The following is a 13,308-nucleotide window of genomic DNA, read 5'->3' as shown; positions in this document are numbered from 1 at the left end:
TGAGTAGTTTGCTAGTCACCCAGTGTGGGACTGCATTGAAGACTGTAGATGCACTTAATCTGTAACTGTTGTTCATCTAGGTCTTCTGTGCGGGCACACATTACCTCCCTCCTGCTCCACTGTGAGCTCTCTTGCCCTGTTCAGCCAGGGGTATTACAGCAGCACAGGAGAACTGAGGGGGGGGGGGGATCACATGTCTGTTTCAGCAGGAAACCACTTCAGTGCATGATCTGAGGAGAGGGGTGTTCCCTCAAAAGCCTTAAAGCTAACGAGTCCTGCTTATAGTGGCTGGCCTGTGCAAGCACAGTCCCAATGGGTGCTTGCACAGAAGACCTACATGAACAGCAGTTACAGGTAAGCACAACCCTGTTCCCCCCCAAATTTCATAGGTGGTCCCATGAAGTGCTGAAAGGACAATTCCCTCTCCATGAAAAGGGGTGGGGGAGTAGCAAGGCAACAGTCTTGTGAGAGTTCATTGTTCTCACACATTATTCTGCACAATGGACTGAATCCCTTGTGGGAACATGTTTCCCCCCCACAGGCTTTCTTGACAGAATTGCTTGAAGTTCTGACTCGCAAAAGATGTTTGGATGCTGCAGCTGGGGAACCTTCATAAGAGCACGTGCTACCTTCCTGTATCCCCAGTTACCTCCAAGTCACTGAAATATAGATCTGGCTATTTTAAATCAGGATTCAGGACCTGGAATGATTTCTCAGTTTTTGTTGTCAGAGCTTCTTTACATTAAGGGTGGTATCCCATAATGGGTTTCCTGTTAACTTCCATGTAGGAAAACAGGCTGAGAGCTTCCTCCTGGCATGAACAAAGCCTTCTGTACATAAGAGAAAAAGGAAATACCATTATATGTTAATTGCTGTATTTACCTTATGGCAATGTTGAGTGAATGGGGAGGGGAAGGAATCTGAAATTAATCTTTGTGGCTTCTGTACAGTCACAATTTGGGACTACATATACACAGACCAGCCACGGAGAAGATTTCCAGAAGACAAGGAGCACCCCTCCTGCCACAAACATCACATGACCAGGAGGAGGAGCACTATTCCCTCAGAATCATAAGATTGGAAGGTACCTCCAGGGTCATCTAGTCCAACCCCCTGCACAATGCAGGAAATTCACAACTACCTCCCCTTCCCCCCCCCCCCCCACACACCCAGAAGGTGACAAAACATTGTCAGGATCCCTAGCTGAACTGGCCTGGGAAAAATTGCTACCTGACCCCAAGGTGGCAATTGCCATTACCCTGGGCATGTAAGAATGGACCATGAGAACTAAGCACTGATGTAACCCTTTCGTTGCCCTCCCTCTCATGGTCTGCCTATGGTCAGCATTGCTTTCAGATGGCCATCTAGCCTCTGCTTAAAAATCTCCAGATAGGAGAGATGCTCTCCATTGCTCTTCTCTGCTTTTCCTTTGCCTCATCCATGAGGCTAAGAAAAATTGTTTCTCTTAAAAGTTTTTAAATATCAATATTCTATTGAATAATACTTCATTTAAAGAAAGAAGTTTCTGTCTTTCCCTTCATCATTATGGCTCAAGAGAGGCTTCTTCTTTCTTTCCTTTCAAGCTCCTTTGATCCAGTGAGCTTGAGCAGTGGATTTGGAGTCTTTATTTATTTAAGGAAAATATAGAGGAGAGATACTTGGCCAAAGCCAGCATTATCCACCAGCAAATAAGGGACTATATTGCCTTTTGGTACAATAGGGGGTGGTTTATTTAAGATAGGAGTAATCCACAGTTCATGATAAGAATTATAACAAGGGCATTCCGGTATTATATGGGGCAAAGAATCAACCTTTTCCATATCGCATTTGCAAAGGCTATCTGAATAGAGTATATTATGGTATCTCCCATGTAAAACTGCTTAAGGAGCAGCATTCAGACGTGTGAGCATAAATGCTCTGCAATAGCAAGGAACTATTAAAGAGTTTACCGTAGACTGGGATTATTGGAGATGGAAGAATGCCAAAGAACTGGGTTGAGCATACTCTCCAATGCCCTGACTCAGTTCTAATCTTAAAGCTATCCCAGCTATACGTTTCGGAGTTCCTGTGATGTGTCGCAGAAAACAGCAAAGTGGATAATCTTAAGTTCTCATTTACTTGGAAAATCCATACTGAAATTCTATAAAGGAGTTGTGGAATGGTTTTCATTTAAATACATGGAGACCTCCTGGGATGTATTTGGCTCTCTTGGGAAAAAAGTGTTCAATCATGGATACTGAAGGTTAAATTTTGTTTGTTACAAATTTAAAATGAGATTACCAGTTAAGGCAGGAGTCAAAGACTATTCCCGGATATGGAAGTTTGTCTTTCCCTTCATCATTATGCCTCAAGAGAGGCTTCTTCAAGGTGGTGGGAAACGCCAGCCTTATTAAACGCACCTTTAGGAACCTGCTTCCGTTTTAGCAGAGATGATAAACCTGCACCTCTAAGCCCAAAGTTTTTGGAAGGCAGCTTTTTCCTGTTGGTTTCATGCATGCCCACACTCGCTTTTTCCTACCAGGAATCGTGCTGGCTTTCCCCACAGTTCTCAGTCTCATTGCTGTCATTTAGGAACGTGCAGAGGGTCTATTTTAGTCAGCACAGAGTAATGATTCAGCAGAAACAAAGAAAAGAAAACAAGCCTGGCTCAGGCCTTCCCTAGCAGTCCTTCAGCCAGTTTACACAAACATGAGTAAAACCTGGACTGGAACTCGTCTAGATTTTAGTGTCCTGGAACTAACATAAAATGGGAAACAGACTTCACAGCATTACAGTTGCCGCTGCTAGGAGAGAATTCTTGTTGCAATTGCGTTCATCCTGTCTCTGGGGTTATTCCTGTATGATACCATTTCTAACAAGAGCCAGTTTGGTATAGCAGTTAGAGCATTAGGCTAGGACCTGGAAAATCTGGATTCAAATGCCATTGTGCCTAAAAGACTTGGCTGTGACCTTGGGCCCATCACAGTCCCTCAACCCGGCCTATTTTGCAGGGATGTTGTGTGGATGGAATGTAAATGTATAAAATGTTATAGCCTCTTGGAGTCCCCACTGGTACTGAAAGATGAGGTTTAGATAAACTCCACACCCATCCTTTAAAGGACGTCTTATGTTTCTACTCAGAAAGGGTGCCCCAGGGCAAGAAATCCTTGGCACACAAACTTTCATTAAATTGGCTGCTGTCTGTCCTTTAGCAAATGTATATTTAATTCTAGTAGTTAGCAGTCAGACCCCTCCTCTCTCTGAGGGGCAGTTTGAAGTAGAAGATACTGCCTGGCCTAAAATGAAACAAGATGGATGCCAGCCAGGTAAGAACTTGGGGAATCAGAGCGCAGCTGACTGATTAATGGCCTCCTCCATGCCCCAGAGAGACGCATAATTTAGGACAATGGGTCTCCCAAGAAACTCTTGACAAATCTCATTAATGCCCAGCCGCATTTCCCCTCACTCATTAATTAAGCAACACTTAACACTATTCACCAAACCTGGTAGCTTTTCCCATCCAGTACTCACAGGGTCATCAAGCACAATTTACACCTATTATCCACCTCTGGAAAACCCATCAAATTACTGGTTGGGGAGTGAATACGTCAGCTTGCCATAGGGAATGCCCTATGTTTGGAGTCTCTAGCTCTGTCTGTGTGTATGTGTGTTCGTTGATGGTGCATACCATCTGTCCTTTCTTTGGTCTCATCATACCTGTTTCACTGTTTTTGTTATTCTAGTGTGGACCTACTATGTTTTCACTCCCACTGATACCTTTGGCAGTTTTGGTCAGCTCCTTTTCCTGCACTGGCCTGCCTGAGGAGGTCAGGAGAGCTCCCACTTTCCTGGCTTTTTGCAGACGATGCAAAATCGAATTATTCAAAAAGGCTTTTGACTCAGATAGGAGGACTATATTGTAGGGAGGGGTTCTCCCATGATCAGCTAATGAGTTAGGAACCATAGACTTCACCACTATGTTGTATTCAATTTCTGCTAATATTGTATCTTGTGAACTTGTATCTATTTACCCTATGGCATTGTTTATGGCAATGTTCTTGATATTGACTGTACTAATATCACACTGTGTAATCTGCTTTGAGTCTCAGTGAGACAGACAGACTATAAATGGCATAAATAACAACAACAATAATAGTCTCAGCCCCCCCCTCCAAGAGTGGCAGTTTCTGCTCCTTGATTACCTTATTTTGCATTTCTAAGTGGGAAAGATTCTCTACTGAGGCTATGGAAGGACTTGTGCTATTGACTATGATTGAGTCTCAGACACTCTAAACTTTCCTCTTCTTTATTAGATCTCCAAAGACATTCAGTTTTTGAATGGAGTGTAACCCCTTGTTCATTGTCTGCCTTCTGTGTAGTCTCAGATGGGACCATGCATGCAGAAGCCTGCCAAACAGTGAGATTTCTACAGTTTTAAAACTCCTAAGGGGCACCTGTCTCTCCAGAGCACATATGTGGATGTTTCCCACTGAAAACAGCTTGTGTTTCTGGGAGTCAGCATCCCTCACCCTCAGTTCCTCTTTCTCCAGTTGAAGAGGTTCTTTCTACAGCATTCCATGGTCTTCTCTCAGGAGTAGATCTCATCCATCAATTGGAAAATGCTGCATTTTGGTGACATACTTGATTGCAAGTATGGCTGATAAAGCCCTCTTGTTTGCAAACCAAAATGACATGCAATTATGGCCATTCCATTTGCCTCACTTGCCTTGGAGAGGGACATAATGTAGCTGCATGCAAACACTACCAAAATTTTACTCCCAAGGTATGGGCAGAAAGAGCCATGAGGCTCAAAGCCCTATTATGGGAACAGGCTCTTTCAGCATCAAAAAGCCCCATCTTCCAAAGTAGCGAAGACCACCACTTTGTCAAGTTAACTGAATTACTTGGACCCGAGCAGAGCCTCAACCTCGGATCTGACCCTGATGAGTCAAGCCCAGCTGCATTATTCGGCTCAAGATCAGTTAGCCCTTCAGATCCAATTCTGATTGCTCGGATCTGACACTGCCATCTGACTCTGGAGATACAAAGCCTGATAGAACAGCCCCAGAACTGGCATCATCTGACACTGAGTCTGTGCGAACTGGTATGGACCCAAGTAACCTTTCATCACCTGAAGGTGAGGCAGTGGCATCCATGGGAATGGATGTTTCTTTGTCCAAACTGTTGGATCTGACAACAGGTTGGCCCAAGATTAAGGAAGAACAGTCTTTGGAGTTGGTTGAGCATCCAAAGTAAAAGGCTAAAATCACGTCTCGCCATTCCTATAAGGGAAAAGGATCATCAGGCAAGGAGGCCAAGGCTCCTGAGGTAGAGATAATTGAGACTCCATGCACTCCATCACTTCGTTCAACCTATTCCTCTGAGTTAAATAAACCAAGGATGCACCCAGTTCCTGGGGCCAGAGGACAAGACCCTCAATGACCATGTTGCTCTCATAGATGTCCAGTATTGGAGACCAATATAGAACAGAGTCCATTGCTTCTAACTTTGGTGGATTTACAGAATCTAAAGGACAGAGACAGGCATACAACAAACCTAAGCCATGAATGGCATTCTACCTAACATAATCTGATCAGGAGCAGGGTGATAGAAGCCCGAGTGTTCCCTCAGAGCAGTTATGAAACAGAGTTCCACCTCACCGACAGGTGACTTCTGTTTGTTTATGGAAAAATGGTACACATGGCTAAGTTTTTGGATATCAACGTTTCCTCCACCAAACTGAAACCCAAAGGTAAAATCTTGCAAAACTTGTATTCTGGAAACCTGTAAAAATTGCCTTCCCAATAATTGAGGGGTTTGTTGAGATGATGACATCTCTATGCAAGAAACCTGCTTCAGTACTATCTCCTTCTAAGAAAGTCAAGAGTCTGTACAAGACTAGAGAGGATGTTTGTTCATTTTTGTTCACCTATCCCCGCCCCCCAGTTGTCTCTTGTGATGGAAGAAATGCAAGCCAAACAAAGACAGGGATCTCACTCAACCCCTACCAATAAAGAAGGTAAAAAAACTGGATGGACTGGGTAGAAAAATCTACGCTTTTTTGACCCTCAACATTAAAATTACGAATTATACTGCTATAATGGGGGTGTATCAAGTTTTCCTATGGAAAAGATCCTTTAATGATCTTTACTGAAAGACCAGAAGACATTGGCAAAGGTTATCCAAGAGGAAGCGTTGTAATTATCTAAGTTTGGTGTAGTGGTTAAGAGTAGCCAGTCTGGTGTAGTGGTTAAGAGTGCGGGACTGTAATCTGGAGAGCCAGGTTTAATTCCCCACTCCTCCACTTGAAGCCAGCTGGGTGACCTTGGGCTAGTCACAGTTCTCTGGAGCTCTCTCAGCCCCACCAACCAAACAGGGTGTTTTGTTGTGGGGATAATAATAACATACTTTGTAAACCTCTCTGAGTAGGCATTAATTTGTCCTGAAGGGTGGTATATAAATTGAATGTTGTTGTCATTATTATTATTATTATTATTATTATTATTATTATTATTATTAATCAACACATCAACGCAGGAAGAAATGCTTTGGGTTTTTCAACTAGGACCTTGGCCTCTGCCTTCGTTCTAAGAAGACATGGTTGTGCTCGACTGCCTTGCCTATTGAAACACAATAGGATTGAGAACCTCCCTTTTGAAGGACAAACTCTATTCTCAAGCTAGACAGATGAATATCTATCACAGAAGCACGAAGATCCTATGTGTCAGGTTATGGATGACAGGCTATGGCAGATAGATCCCTGTACCATTACAGCAAGAATCCAGGCTCTTGGTTAGAAGGTTTTATTCATTTCTACAGATATGTCCATAGGGTTACTCAGAAGCAAGGTAAACAACTAAGCAGTAAAACAGTTTGACCGGAATGGCAACATGTGGGAAAACCATTCCTCTTAAAGAACACAATTACTCCTTTCCCCCCTCCCATCAGTAAAACATAACTTTTGGCGTGAACCCATCCTGAGATCTTCTCACATATTTTGGCTATCAAGTCTAGATACTGAGAAAGCAGGAGATTAAAGTTGAAACACAGTAATTAATGGGAGCGAGCAGTGTACAAGGCCAGAAGCACTGAGAGCTCCCAAAGTCGTTAGATAAGACACCTGCTGCTTCAGTAAGCCTGTGAAAGCAAAGCAGTTATGGCATTGGCAATATGACATGAAGGTTCAGCATTAAACACTGGTTCAGAATAACAGGTCAGCATCAAACAGTGGCATAGATGGGGCCCAGACATGACACTATGGGATCCTACCACCAAAAAAGACCCTTGCATAGACATCTGCAGTCATATAGAGGAAGATTTTATCGTTACCAACCATATCAGTATTCTCAAAATTGTCCAAATACTCCTTATCAGGGCCAGTACCAGAGAAGATGGTCAACACAAAAGTCGAGAAGGACATAGCTCATCAACTCAAACAATTCTGACTAGAATCAGGCCAATCGGTGTTGTTCAGTAATAGATTTTCCAAGAACTGTTCAGCCTGGTATTTAATCACCTCAGATTTATGAGTTCTTGACATCATTCAGTTTGGTTACAACATTGAATTTAAATGTTTCCCGACTCTGAATTAACAGTGTTGTTACAGAAAGAGGCGATACATCAGGTTCCCACATCAGAATTTCGCTGTGGGGTTTACTCCAGAACATTCATGGTACAAAAAAAGATGGTGAGGTTAGACCCATATTAGATTTCGAAGAATTAAATAAATTGGTGATTGTACATAAATTCAGGATGGTGACCCTGAATATAGTCCTGCAACTAGTTCCTATGACTCACGGGTCGTAGTGATGGACCTAAAAGACGCGTATTTCCATATATCTATCCATCCCTCCCATAGCAGGTTCCTGAGATTCACATTTAAAGGCAACATTTATTAATATCAGGTCCTTCCATTTAGGTTGTCAACAGCCCCTTGGGTATTCACAAAATGTATGGCCGTAGTAATGGCCTATCTCAGAACACAAGGGTATTCCATATATCCCTATTTAGATGACTGGCTTGTTAACAGCACCTTCACTTAGATGTCTCATCCTGTAGAAGAGCTTTCACCCTGGCCCGATGTGAACTTATCCCCTTAATGGTCATCAAAGGGAAATATAGGAAGATTCCATACGGGGACAGACACTACTGTTGTTCCATTGGTGAAGTGGAATCACTTGTTCAAATGTTCTTTCGCTGTCCCTTCCATCAAGTCTATAGGGACAAGTTTATTTCCCCTCTCTTAGACAGACCAACTGTAGAAGTAGATAAGGCCTGCCTGAAGAAACTCCTAATAGATGAACATCCGACTATCTCCAGGCTAATAACCAAATTCTGTCTCCATTTGGTTAAATTCCGTAATAAGAATCATGGCCATACATAGTCTGTTTTGCTCCTTTTACAATTTTAACTATTTTAATATTAATATCAGGATTATTTCTGTTCCCAGGGAACTATATATATATATATATATATATATTCTAATGTGTCTTTTAATATTTTAAAAGCTAAATGTATATTTTTTATCTCTTATTACACTTCTATGCTGGAATTAATCTATTGACTGTTAAGGATGAATTACCATTGTAATGGTCTTTGACTGCAAATAAACATTCATTCATTCATTCATTCATTCATTCATTCATTCATTCATTCATTCAAAGAACAGATACGCATTTTTATAGATACCTGCCAGAATCCTGGTCTGGTAATAAATTTCAAGAAATCAAACTTGATCCCATCTAGGAGGGCTCAATTTATAGGAGCAATCCTCGATATTTCTTCTTCTTACCACTAGATAGGGCTGAGATAATAATGTCCATGGTCAGACTTTTCACTACCTGTAGATTTCAATTAACAATGACGATCCAAACGCTATTGGGCCTCCTGGCAGCCACTACAGCTGTAACACTAATGGCTAGGTTGCATATGAAGAGGTTACAACTTTGGTTTTTGTCTGTTCACCGAATGACTGTTTACTTCTTAAATAAGAAATACTCCATTCCTAGGGTGATAATCAGATCACTGACCAGGTGGACCATAGACATTTACCTGCCTACTGATACAGAGTTTGTTCCCAGATGGTTGAAGTTACGATAACCCCAGACACATCAACATCAGGTTGTGGGGCACACTGCAGGATTCTATCAACACGTGGGAGATGATTGAGAAAGGAGAAAGCTTTACATATTAACATTCTTGAATTAAGAACAATACGTTATGCACTTATCTTCGCAGATATTGTAAGGAACAGGAATGTCCAAATTCTTACTGACAAGTGCGCAATGTTTTATGTAAACTAATAACAACAACAACATTCAATTTATATACTGCCCTTCAGGATGACAACACCCACTCAGAGCCCCACAACAAAACACCCTGTGAGGTGGGTTGGGCTGAGAGAGCTAGAAACTGTGCCTGACCCAAGGTCACCCAGCTGGCTTCGAGTGGAGGAGTGAGGAATCAAACCCGGTTCTCCAGATTAGAGTCCCATGCTCTTAACCACTACACCAAACAAGGAGGCACGACCTCCAGAACACTGTGCATGGAAGCCATACTTACCTGGGAATGGGCCACTGAACACGGCATGACCCTGCAGGCCTTGCATATCCCAGGAATATCCAATCTCACTGCAGACAGACTGAGCAGGCTAGGTTCATTCAATCATGAGTGGTCACTGAAAATGTCTTATATAAGGCGAGTGTTCCAGAAATAGGGATTCCCAGAAGTGAATTTATTTGTAACGAGGGAAAATTGGAAAGCCCCCCTGTTTTGTTCAGGGGGAGACTTGATTGGGCATCATTAGAAGATGCATTCCAGATAACCTGGTCGGGGCATCATTTCTATGTCTTTCCTACAATTCCACTAATTGCACGTATGGTCAGCAAAATTCAGATAGAATGAACGACATTGTAGTGACCCCTTTCTGGCCATACCAACTGGCCATTGCCCAATGCAGCTATCAAAGGGATCACTTCACCATCTATTGCTAACCCCAGACCTCCTCAGTTGCCAAGAGGTTCTACGTCACAATTTACCCAGACTGAAACTAACAGCATGGCTAATTCTGCAATAGGCAAATTCACAGAGAAGGTAACTGAGGTCATTCTAAATGCCAGAAAAAACAATAGAAGAAAATCATATGCATACAAATGGGAGAAATTTTCTGAATGAGCCAGGAGTCAGGTTTCAGACCTCTGTCCTTTAGCCCAGAGGTGAGCCGCACTTTCTCAATGAGGAAATTAATCATCTAAACCACGCACTTCAGGCAAATGGCTACTCCAGAAATGAAATCCGAAGAGCAATCAAACCCAGGATAAATCAAACAACCAAGGAAAAACAGTCTCCTACAGGAAAAGTGTTTTTGCCATATATCAAAGGAATTACTGATCAGATGGGAAAGCTTATGAAAAAGCATAACCTTCAAGCAGTATTCAGACCCACCCGAAAAATACAACAGATGCTACGATCAGCAAAAGACAGTAGAGATCCCCTCACCTCTGCAGGAGTATACCGTATACCCTGCAGCTGTGGACAAGTTTACATCGGGACCACAAAGCGTAGCATCCAGACAAGAATAAAAGAACATGAAAGACACTGCAGACTTGGACAACCTGAAAAATCAGCAGTGGCTGAACATAGCCTAACTCAAACAGGGCACAGTATCTTATTCCAGGACACCAAAATACTGGACAACACTTCCAACTACTTTGTCAGACTGCACAGGGAAGCCATTGAAATTCACAAGCATAAGCAAAACTTCAACAGGAAAGAAGAAACCTTAAGAATGAACAGAGCATGGTTTCCAGTTCTGAAAAACACCAGGCTAACAAAACACTCTATACTCAACAATAGCCCTGCAGAGAAGATTAGCACATCAAGCCCCAATCCATATGCAAAAGAACCTCCTCAGGATACAGTGAAGCCTCCCGCCATTAGCATTCCACACCCTGGGAAACTCTTACAGGATGACTCAGCTCAACCCTACCCCTCCTGAGTAGATATAAATGACCTGCCAACATCTTTTCCACACTGTGACACTGAGAGATCTCGGTCTTTTGTTGCTACACCTCTGAAGATGCCAGCCACAGCTGCTGGCGAAACGTCAGGAACTACAATGCCAAGACCACGGCAATACAGCCCGGAAAACCCACAACAACCATAGTTCTGAGACAGCTTGAAATTTCTTCCAAAGGTAACTGCTAAATTCCACATGTCTCAGCAGCTAGTACTCCCTGTATGTTTCCCATCACCTACATCACAGGCTGAGAAGACACTGCACTCACTGGAAGTCCAGAGAGCTATTTTGTTTTACCTAGATCGTAGGGGCATCATTCAGGAGGGATGTACAACTATTTGTATGCTTTGAAGGCTCAAATAAAGGGGAAAAGGCTACCTCACAGACTATCACCTGGTGGGTGGCACAGGCTATTAAGGTGTGTTACAAAAAAGCTAACTTACCTTGCCCATTGGAGATACATGGGAGATTGGAGATACATGCTCATTCCACCAGGTCATAAGCTTCGGCAGCAGTGTTCCTGAAAGTGATACCATTACAAGACATATGTAAAGCAGCGACATGGTCATCATCAGATACTTTCGTCAGACGTTACGTCCTAGATATGCTGGACAGAAAGGAAGCAGCAGTTGGCCAGGCAGTTCTTCAATTGTTATTTCAATAAAGAGCACACCTACCTCTTTGGTATGTGGCTTGCTAATCTCCCGTGTGGGACTGCACAGAAGACAGACAATGAAAACAGAGTTGCACTTACCTGTAACTGTTGCTCATGGATGTCTTCTGTGCAGGCACTCATTCTCCCTCTTTCTGATGCTCTTCACTGGCTATGTGGAGACTTCAGGGGCTCAGGAGAAACTGAGGTTGAGGGGTGCCATCTCCCAAAAGTACAAGCTGTTTTCAGCAGAAAACACCCACACATGCACTCTGGAGAGACAGATGTTTCTTAGTAGTTTTAAAGCTGTTTGCTTTGCCGTTTGGCAGGCCTGTGTACTGTATGTGTGGTCCCGTGTGCCTGCACAGAAGAGCTCAATGAACAACAGTTACAGGTAAGTGCAACTCTGTTTTACCTTTTTGCACCTCCCTGGTGCCTTATTTTTAGTGTTCAGCACTTCAACCTGAGGAATGAGGACACAGTGGGTTTCTAACCTATGTCCCCTGCTCCCATTCATAGAGTTTTACAATGTTAATGTCTCCAATGCCCTGGCCAGGATTCCCTGCCAGGGGTTGGCTTTCAGCCCTCATGTCTCACAACACTATTGGTTGTATTAGTCATTCAGGCTCCAAGAAAGACTTGGCAGTATCCTCATACAACCCTTCCTTTGTGTGTGGGTAGAGGCTATCACACCCTTGAGTGCATGACTGTTCAATGCCCGTTACCTAGCAGGGCTCTTCCTCCATCTCATTTTTTCTTTCCTGCATTCTTGCTTGTGCTTTAGCAGGGACAGTTTTAGAAAGCTTCCAGCTTCTTTAGAAGCACCTCTGGGTGACTGTCAATGAGATGCTAAGCATCTGTTGGGAAGGTGGTCCTCCATAGTCCCTCTTGCTTTGAGAGCTTCACACCCACCTCCTTCAGTAAGCCACAGAAGCCACAAAGATGCAAACAGGGTTGCACTCAATCTGTAGGTATTGTTCATCGAGTGGTCTTCTGTGCAGGCACACATCCCTCCCTCCTGCCCTGCTGTGAACTCGCTGGAACCTTAGTTTCTGGGGGTCTCTGGTGGAGGCATGGAGAGAACTGAGGGAATAGTGCCCCTCCTGGTTGTGTGTTGCTTTTGGCAAGAAAGCAGCAAAGGGAGGAGGGGTGCTCCTAGTCTTCTAGAAGGCTCTGGGTATCTTCTCCATGGGCTGACCTGCACGTGTGCAGTCCCAATGTGTGCTTGCCCAGAAGACCACTTGATGAAGAACACCTATAGATAAGTGCAACCCTGTTTTCTGTTCTGGCAACATACCAGATGGTTGGACTGCTGCAGTATTGGAGAGTGAAATTTTACCAGCATTAATGGCCCTTCTCTGTTATCAACGTCAAACTAATACATGTCTTCTCTGAAAGTAAGCAGAATACCTTATGAACCAGAGAAGAATCCATAATATTATGGATGGTGAAATCAGATATAATGGGTTATAAAACTGCAATGCTTTTAAGCAGGTTTGGGTGCTAGGGCAAACCTACACAACTTGTGACTTGCCACAGCAGATGTTTTTTTGTTCACATTTCCAACACAGTAAATAATACTATTTGCTATAACTTGTGAGCTAACGCAATAAAATTTTTGATTTGACTTGAGGTAGCTCACTAACTGTGCGCGGATCCT

General features: G+C 43.1%; 1 protein-coding gene across 2 annotated transcripts in view; it reads left to right on the top strand.

Annotated features, from left to right (window-relative positions):
• TBC1D19 (TBC1 domain family member 19) overlaps window positions 1–13,308 on the top strand; it is a 205,867-nt gene that overhangs the window by 173,317 nt on the left and 19,242 nt on the right. The window lies entirely within an intron of this gene.

This window comes from Eublepharis macularius, chromosome 15, assembly GCF_028583425.1.
Source record: "Eublepharis macularius isolate TG4126 chromosome 15, MPM_Emac_v1.0, whole genome shotgun sequence".
NCBI lineage: Eukaryota > Metazoa > Chordata > Lepidosauria > Squamata > Eublepharidae > Eublepharis > Eublepharis macularius.
The sequence above is the reverse complement of the archived record's forward strand: the minus strand, read 5'-3'. Positions and strand labels throughout refer to the sequence as shown.